Genomic DNA, 10,396 nt, shown 5'->3' with positions numbered 1-10,396 from the left:
ATATTGTATATCAACTTTATGTATTAACTTATTATTAATTTTTAATATTATATATCAATATTTATTATTAGGTATATGTTCTTATGCGCAATCGTGTTTAAGTATATCATACATAAACTTAAACGTAAGATTTCGCAACAAGATACGCTACTATTCAGTCAACTTCGTCAATATATAACAAAAGAGTTATAAATATACAGAGCAAAGAAGGAAAGAAAGAAATATAGGATATAATAATAATTACTGCTATTTATTAGTTATTAAAATATGTTAGAAATTAAATAATCATAAACGTTTTTATGCTGCCGCAACCTTTGACATTTTCAGGTATATTCCATCAGCGGGTTGGAGAAGGAACAATTGCCTCTTCTCAGGTTTATATACTTTGCGAGTCTTCTCACATACTTCGACCTTGAATTTAGACACGATGGTGACCATTCCTACATGCAATTGTTTCATTGCCAATCGTATGCCTGAAAGAAATATTATTTGACATTGTTATTAAGATATTTGATATTATTATTATTAAGATCATTTGAAAATTATTGATTTCAAAATTCATAATTTAGGAACATTTTATTAGTTTTTTTATAAGAACGCTTCTTACCACTGCAGTGTCTTGGACCATCTCCAAATGGTAAGTGAGCCATTGCATGTCTGGTCTTAATATTTTCATCGGAAAATCTATCAGGATCGAACACTTCCGGATTTGGATAGATTTCTGGGTCTTTGAATTGCATAAACAGGTAGGAAGATTTGTTGACCCTTTGGTACGGTGACTTTGGTTCCTGAGAACGTGTAGGTTTCCATCGCTGTTCTTGACAGCCATTGGATTACTGGATACTTTCTTAAAGTTTCTATTAATAAATATACAGTAGTTAGGTATATTGAATACGCTTGGCTGTAGAAGATAATAATTTTTCAATTTTAGGTAGTAACTGGAAATTAAGAATTAAAAATTACGCATCAATGCATTGAAAATAATTTCAAATGAATTAGTAATAGACCCCGTCATGAAATAACGTTTTAATGAAAACTGTAAGAATTACATGTACCTAGTAGGCACGCATTTAGATATTTCATTTCGCATATTCCGTCATAAGTGATCTCCCCATTATATTTCTTTAAGACACTTTGGATTTCCTCTCGGAGTTTGTCTTGAATTGTTTGGTTCCATGCAAGTTCGTACAAAGCGTTGCTGATCGTCAATGAGGAATTTCCGAAGCCAGCAAGGAAGAAAAGCTGAGCCTGAGATGCCAGGAACAAACTATCCGCTTCTGTAAATAATATATTATAGTGACTGTATTTATTTGATGAATTTATTTACAATAATGAAACAGGAAAGTACGACTATTTAGAGTTATTTCTTAATGTAGTAATGTAATACAACTAAAACAACTAAATTGGTACAACTAATCAATTTGCAATTCACAACTCACTACAATCGACAACTCGCAACTAACTAACTTTCCCCACCGAGTCATCCATTTATCACAGTTTTCACACTCCCATCACATGCACATGTTCCGCAGCCGTCCATGACCAACGATAGTCACGTACGCTTTTCCCAAGTTCTTTTTTTTTTTGTGCATACAATTTGTCCAGCAAATTTAGTAAATTTTTCTAGCACTTTATTACTATATAACACGTGGATGGCTATCCCCAGCGGGATACCATTTTACAGTTTGTCAATTATATTTCTTTAACAAGATCGGTGAGATGTTTTGTCCTTAGCCTTCTTTTGATATGGGTTTTGCACGTTTTAGCAGCCAGCTGGTTTGGATGTGTTGTCGTTCTTTCCTTGTATTTTCTTGCGTACTTGCCGATTTTTTTTTAACCGTTGGTATTTTCAAGTCCTTGCGTATATCCTCGTTTCTAACATACCATGGTGCGTTGACTATTGTTCTGAGTAACTTCGATTGTAGCGAGTTTATTTATGTGGTAACTTATATGGGTCTTAGAGTAAGGACAAGTGATGATGTTTTATTTAGAGTTAAGTTTAGTTTAATAGGCGATACCCAATATAAAACCCGATTACAATATCGTCGTACGTCTTATTATCATACTCGACTCTCAACTTCCAGATTCATACTCTCCGGCTCCTTCACTTACACTCTCTGACTTCTCAACTCACACTCTGGCTGTTCTAGCAACCCTTTGTCTTTTCTTAGGCCCACCACGCACGTGTTCCGCAGACGCTCGTTGTCAGGGTCACGTAGGCCATTTCTACAAAACTATACAATTGAAAAGACCGACGACACATTGATGGACCTGACGGCGCCTCGGCTCTTGCGACATTGTTCATGGTGAGCTTCATGTTTCTTAGGCCAGCAGGCATTCGACAAAGTATGGCACGAAGGGCTACTATACAAACTTAAAAAAATTCCTACCACATACCTACTACTCCACCCTAAAGTCCTACCTAACCAATAGACAATTCATGGTCAATACTTAGACGCCACTTCCACAACATTCCCAATAGAATCTGGCATGGCAGAGTCCTCGGACCCCTGTTGTTCTCCATCTACACTGCCGATTTACCAATATCAACAGAGATAACAATAGCAACATTTGCTGACGACACAGCGCTATTAGCTTCTCACGCAGACCCGATAATTGCTTCATCCACTCTCCAGCGATGTCTCGACTCAATGGAAAAGTGGTTTCATAAATGGGGCTTCAAAATTAACGAAAAGAAATCCTCACATGTAACCTTCACGCTCCGAAAACAAACCTGCCCCCAGGTCACTATCAACAATGCAACAGTTCCTAGCAGGGACTCAGTCTGATACCTGAGCATGACCCTGGACAGGAGGCTAACTTGGAAAAAACATATCTCAGATAAAACGAAGCAACTCAAGGAGAAACTCAAGAAATTCTATTGGCTCACAGGCCGACGCTCCAACCTAAGCACACAGAACAAAATTAGCCTCTACAAGACCGTAATAAAACCTGTCTGGACCTACGAAATCCAACTACGGGGAACAGCAAGTAACTCCAACATTGAAATACTTCAACGCTTCCAATCGAAAACGCTAAGATCCCTAATCGACACACCTTGGTATGTTACCAACGAAACAATTCACCGCGACCTCAAGATACCCACCAACCAAAATAGAGGCAACGCAAGCTAAAATTTTTAGAACAATAATAAACGCACCATGGTACATTAGAAACGAGGACATTCGGAAAGACCTGGGAATACCAACGGTCAAGGAAGAGATTAGCAGATGTGCAAGAAGGTACAGAGAAAAAATAGCAACGCACCCGAACCGGCTGGCAGCGGAAACGGTCGGCACATCAAGCATAAAAAGAAGATTAAAAAGGAAACACCCAACAGATCTCACAAAGGACATAACCTAACAAACAAACATTCGCCTCACTAAAGAAATAAAATAATCAAATTCGAAGATGATATCTCACTGGGGGTAGCCATTCACATGTTACTTACCAATTAAGTTAGAAAAATTTACCAAATGACCAGCTGGACAAATTGTAAAGTATAAATTAAATAATAAAAAAAAACTGGATGAATATTTTGTCTAACAAAGGTATCGAGTAATAGTATAGCTCTTCTTAAAAAGAAATAGTTGTAGCGGTACTCGACAGTAAACATTACAACGGTTTCTGTCCCGTAGCTCGCCATACGCAGACTCTATTCTCCGGGTAAGATGATGACCAAATGTCGATGCATCTCCACAGTACATGTGCAGCTAGTCTGAGGTGCCGCTATCAATCTTAGGATTTAGTTAACTAAAGTCCTTCAAACAGACAAACAGTCTTTGTCCCAACTACGGGAAGATAGGGGAAGTCTGCTTTTCTCACGAACGATGCTTCCCGCCAGCAACTTTCCCTCAAGGGCGGCTAGCATCCTTTTCTAACCACAAACATGGAAATTGACCAACTAGCAGTAACGCCAATTTCCCTCACTTTCCGGACGAAGGCTTTCCTCGACGAATCCGATGATCTCGTGTCCTTATACACACCCCATCATAGTTTTCCTCTGCAGCATCATCGCGACGGAAAGTCATTCTCTCGTGAGGTCGTATTAGCGAGTTACTTAGCGTCTGTACACTCGGTGGATATTCCACGTTTTAACAAAGAGTTAGTTTAGTAATACTTGCACCGTAGCCAAGCAAGTTGAGTACGACTTGGGTTTTGGAAGAAAGCGCATTCTGTTATCCCGCGAATGCGATTAACGAAACGCGGTTTCGTTATTGAACCTGGAATCATTGTCATTAGCTTCTCGAGTATCTAATTACCACGGTTACTTGTCAAATTCTGTAATAATCATATTGGTACTAGTCAATGTCTTCTCTATTTCATAATAACAACGTGTAATCCAAATGAAGATTCGTTTCACGCCCCTAACCCTAATCATAATGTGAATCCGACAAATATATTTCGCATCTTCTTTCTCTTCCTCCCTCTCTCTCTCTCTCTCTTTCTCTCTTTCAGTTTTTCTTCTTCTTATAATTAATATTATAATATACTAATTCTAAACAATAATATATGAAAGATTATCAAAATTTAAAACTTAGTTTTTATTATATAATTTTCAGGTACTTCAAGTCATACTAGCACATAATAAAAAATCAGTGTCTCATTTACTCTATACTTTACCAAATTTGTATGGATTCTGCATAAATAATTATGTACATATTTGCAAACTTGTTTAAAAGCATTTAAACATTTATCGAAGATGAAGACAAAAATACAATTTTTTATACAAAAACAATTTTAATCTTTTTTCTTACCTTTAAGGTTAATTTTCTCAGGGTGTTGTCTCAAATCTGCCAAAATATCGATAACATCTTTTGTGTGAACATTATTCTGAATTCTGTAATCCATAGCTTCTCTGGTGGCTGTTTCGAAGAAATTAATAACATCATGATCAGTGAAGAAGCGACCAAAAATTCTGAATAGGAATGGATATTCCCTCAATCTATCCGTGAGAAATTGTCCGGTGTTTGCTGCAAGAGCTCTCTTTCCCATTTTACGAAACTGACAGTTCTCATCCGTTATAGCATTCGTTTGAATACTAAACGCGCAAGCAGCGATCACGTCAATGGTGAATTTCGCGGCAGTATCACGAAATTCAATCGGCTCGCCCTTTTCTGCTAATTTCTCTAAGTACTTGTCATAAGTGTTCGCACAGTCTGTCATCAAGTGGAACATTTCCTTTAGCTTTCCTGTCGAGAAGAAGGGTGAAAGTTTGATTCTTAGTGGTCTCCATCTTTCTGCTTCCAGCCTGAAGATTTGCTCAGATAATGGTTCGACCTGTAAAATTATAAGAATTTTACCTGTTTGTTATATGTGGTATGAAAGATAAGCCGGAAACAATTTTAATACAATTATACCTAGGTTATAGTTAATATAAATAAATATATTATTATACGACTACTCAGCGGCTACAATGCGGGTACCACAGGTTTTTTTTATTTAATTATTTACATTCACAATTTGTCCAGTTTGGACATTTGGTAGAATTTTTTAGCTGTTTGATTATCATGTAGGTAGCTACCCCCAGCGGGATACCATCTTCGTGTTTGTTGGGTTGTATCCTTTGTGAGGTCTGCTGGGTGTTTCCTTTTCAGTCCTCTATCCATGTTTGAGGTGTTGATCGTTTCCATAGCTAGCTGATTTGGGTGTGTTCCTATTCTTTCTTTATATTTTCCTGCGTGTCTTCTAATTTCCTCTTTGACCGTTGGTATTCCCAGGTCCGTATATCCTCGTTTCTAACGTACCATGGGGCGTTTATTATTCTTCTAAGAATTTTAGCTTGTACTGTCTCTATTTTGTTTATATGGCTCATTGCTGCTGTCCCCTATAGTGGTATTCCGTACGTCCAGATTGGTTTTATGATCGTTCTGTATATTTTTAATTTATTTTCTATGCTTAATTTGGATTTTCGACTTGTTAGCCTATGCATTTATCCCCTTGTTGTCTGTATTTTGTCTATTATTGATTTAGTATGCTATTTCCATGTGAGTTGTGTTTCTAGGTGGAGTCCTAGGTCAAATGACTTGCCTTGTTTGCGGTATGTGCGTGCCATTCAGTAGGATGTTTGTTGGTGTCTGTCTTCGCAGTGTGAATGTAATATGGTTGCATTTATCGGGGTTTGCTTTTATTTGTTTATCTTGCAGCCACTTTTCTATTTTTGTGATATGTTCTTGTAGTAATTTGACTGCTGTTTCTGGGTTAGTGTGCCTGACTAGTACGGCTGTGTCGTCCGCGAATGTCAGTATTTTGCTATTGGTAGTTGTTGGTATGTTGGCCGTGTATAGTGTGTATAGTATTGGTCCTAAGACTCTTCCTTGCGGAACCCCTGCCTTGATGTCTTTGACTTCAGAGTATGTGTCCTTGATTTTTATTACGAAGGTTCTGCTGCTTAAGTAAGGTTTTATTAATTGGTATATTTGCTCCGGGAATTGTTTCCTGATTGTTTGTAGTAGGCTTTCGTGGTTTATTTTGTCAAATGCTTTCTCTATGTTCATAAAGAGGGCTGTACAGTATTGTTTGTTTTCTAGTGCTAGTATTATTTCGCTGACTAGCCTGTGCATTTGCTCTATTGTGGAGTGTTTATTCTTGAATCCAAATTGATGGTCCGGTATTAGTTTTTCTTTTTCTATTGTTGGTTTTAGGCGGTTATATATTATTTTTTCTAGTAATTTGGAAAACGCAGGTAATAATGATATTGGCCTGTAGGATGCAGTTAGATGTGGATTTTTGTTTGGTTTGGGTAACATTATGATCTGTGCTATTTTCCATAGTGCAGGTAAGTACTGTATTCTTAGAATTGCGTTGAATATTATCGTTGTTAGTCTTATTGCTTTTGAGGGAAGGTTTTTTTAAGATTTTTCCATTGATCAAGTCAAATCCTGGTGCTTTACTTGTCTTTGTTGCCTTAATTAAGTTTGTAACTTCTTGCGCTGTTGTGCTGAGTATGGTGCAGCATTTATCAGTTGTGTTGCTGGCATTTTCCACTTCTTCATTTGTTTGCCATCTGGGGATGCTATTATTAATTTCGTACGGTGAAAATATATTTTGTAGGTGCTTCGAAAATTCTTCTGCCTGCTCTTCGTTGCTTCTGGCCCATGTGTTGTCCATTTTTCTGATTGCTGGGATTGATTTTATTGTTTTCTTAACTTTGTTAGTGACTTTCCATAGGGAGTAGTTGGTATTCTCATGCGCGGATAGTAATTCGATGAATTTTGAGAATTCGTTATTATGATGTTCCCTTATTTTATTCGTTAATTCCTTTGTAAGTTTATTTAGGTTTTTCTTGTTTTCTCGTGTTCTCTGCCTTTGCCATTGAAGCACTGTTTTACACGTCCGTTTAGCTCGGCTGCTCGAACAGAACTCGGTACCATAAGTAACGCGATTACGACAAGAATTAAAATGATTCTGGTATAATCGGACATTCCCATTTGATACTATAAATTATAAAAAATTATAGGTTGAATCAAAATCAAAATTAAAGGTAAGTTTTCGTTAATTTTTGCTAACAATAAGAAGCATTTTGTACTTTTATAGATTTTGCACTTTTGTAAATAAACGATAAAATGTACCTATTATGGTTAAAGAAGATACTCTTACATAAGATATTGATATTTAGTTGATGTTATGTAATAGACGAACCAACATCATAACAATGTCGCAATTGATAAATTTCGTATAAGTAGATAGTCCGGTTCGTCGTTATTACAAGAATTTCAACAAACGCACATATACAAAGTTTAATATCTACAAAGATACAGACTAGTATCTAATAAGGTCCAAAAACCTTGAGTTGTTGATAGCTTAAATTTAGATTATTTAATTTAGATTACGATAGATTAATGAATGTTTTGACAAAAATAATTATTTGCATTAAAATTTTAAGTAATTTCATTATACAACTTTGATATAAGTGTAGTAATTGTTTTAAATGTCAAATAGTAGTTTCAATTATAGTACCTAACTGCTTCCGATTTCTGGGTACATGTACTTGGATAATACTTTTTTACTTTAAAGTAATAATATTACAATATATATAAATGCTAATACGAATAATTGTTAAAAATAATGTATAACACCAATAATTTGTTAAAAATAATATAGTGAATGTGTATTCATTTGTGAATACTGAATTCTAAATTCAGTGGTGGGAAATTTTTTCTCTTTGAAGCTACTATTTATTTTACGTATCTTTGCACATTACGTATGCAAAAGTTGTTTATTCGTATCGTTAATATGAACAAACACATCATTTGTTTTCACTTATTCATCATTTCGTAGCAAAACATAGTAATAAATATGTGGAATTTACAATTTATAACAAGCTAATATATCTAACAAATAAAGATTCGCTTAAAAACAGAATGTAAAAAATCATTATAGTCGCATTTCTGACTATAAGGTAGGGAATTTGCAATCAACGGGTCATAACAGATAAAGTATAATCACACGTAAAAAAAAAATATTGAACTTTGTATCTTATTTACCAATAGCTTATTTTTAAAAATAATGATGTATTTCAATTTGTGTGGAAAATTTTATTTCATTTCGTTCTAATTTAAAACAACGTGAACGCCAACTCATTCAAGCTGTGAATAAATGGCTCACACAATAATAGCTGCAGGTGTTATAGCAATTGAACGTGATTTCTATCAATACAAGTATTGCGAAGCGTAATAAATACCAATAAATATAAGAATAAAATACCTCAATATTTTAGCTAATAAAGCCAATCAACTTTGGCAAATAACACGGAATAAAAGTACAGTCACGCTATGAAACTTCACATATCGAATTTATGATTTCCTTGCCTGTCCATAGGCTATTATTATGTAATTCAGTTCATATCTTAGTCTCTATTTTTCATATGACTTAGAGCGATTGCAAGAAATAAGACCGGAAAAATTGAACAAAACATTGAAACAATAAAAGTTTCAAATACGGTTTTAATATTCCGAACTTTTGTCTTACTTTGGTTTGTTTTTCCAAAATTTGTTTCACTAGCTATCAAACATACTGTATATTTGACTATTTTTATTTGTTCATTCTGGAACTTCTAACAAAATTTATTTAATAGCTACAACAGCTTTATTAGAATGAGCAATTTTCCAATAAACCCAATTATAATATAGCACGTAAAATTTCAATTACTTCATAAGATGTATATATCAATTATCATAATAATAATAAAATTAATGATTTGTTTCAGTAAAACATAAAATGTTAATACATATACCTCTCGTACGGCGCCATGCGTTCTTTGAGCAAACTTGCTAAAATCTTTAATAAGAACATCCTTGATCAAATCCAGATCTCTTAATACTAACAGCGGTTCGTGACCTCCGTAGACTCCAACCATCGGTTCATCTCTAAATTCATTGTAGGCTTTTGGAAACAGTCCGTAGTCGAATCCTTTCCCAGAAGCACATCCTTGAAATTACCCAAAATGGAAGAGGCTTTTGGTCCTTTGACACCACGTTTTCGCCAGTAGTTTAACTTTATCATAGAATAGTAATAAAGCAGGACGAATACAGTGACAATAAATCCAATCGTCTCTATCATTAGCCAAGACATGATGATTTTGTTAAATTCTAATTTTTATCAAGTTGGAAGAAATTTTGCACAAGCACAAAGTCGATTCCCGAAAGGAATCTACAAAATTAACTTTTTCCCAGTTACTATGCTTTCTTTGATGCTTCACTGTCCCGATCTATTCGACGAAGTCCCGAAGAATGTAGATATGCTAATATAATTTGCGTCTTAAATACACCCAAATGTCGAAGTTTATCGAAATGTACGATATGCCTGTCTAAAGATGTATTCTGAATTTCGATAGCGCTGCGCCGCGTCGTAAAAACGTCGTTTCAGAATCTTTCTGGGTTCACGAACCTCGCTTTGTTGTCGCGTAACAATACTTGCTATATTATATGCAGAAACGCGACAAAACAGACAATGTAATTGATAACGTGATCGAAATCGAGTTGCATTCTTTACGAAGATCTTGAAACGTCGAATCAGTAACGTCAATTTATATCAGAGGCCGGATGTGTGCAGGTTTCACCGCGTATCCTCAGTCACTTAAACTTTTTAAGTTTACTATTTCTGTGTTATCTGTTTATGGGTGGTCCTTGAAACAGCCCTTAGGTTGTTATACGTCCTTATTAATTACGGGGAAAGCAGATAGTTTCCTAATGAGAAAAATCCAATACTTGACTAACGAAAAAGCTGGTTTTTCCCATAAACAATATTACCTACTAGCCACGTTGGTAGGAGGCTTTCTCCTCCTATCTTCATTTATTAACATGACTTATAACCAATTGGCATCGTGGATCGTTACCCTCACTTTTCCTAACGGAAGGTGCGAACAGCGAATCCGCGTTGTTAATTAAAAAGGGCA

At 35.5% G+C, this 10,396-nt stretch overlaps 1 pseudogene; it reads right to left on the bottom strand.

The window, feature by feature from the left end:
* Positions 1-254: 254 nt before the first annotated feature.
* On the bottom strand, positions 255-9,826 carry LOC117236684 (annotated as a pseudogene).
* Positions 9,827-10,396: the final 570 nt, after the last annotated feature.

Source organism: Bombus vosnesenskii, unplaced genomic scaffold (assembly GCF_011952255.1).
Source record: "Bombus vosnesenskii isolate JDL3184/JDL3185 unplaced genomic scaffold, Bvos_JDL3184-5_v1.1 scf7180000013351, whole genome shotgun sequence".
Classification (NCBI taxonomy): Eukaryota; Metazoa; Arthropoda; class Insecta; order Hymenoptera; family Apidae; genus Bombus; species Bombus vosnesenskii.
Note: the sequence above shows the minus strand (reverse complement) of the source record. Positions and strands in the feature narration are given on the sequence as shown.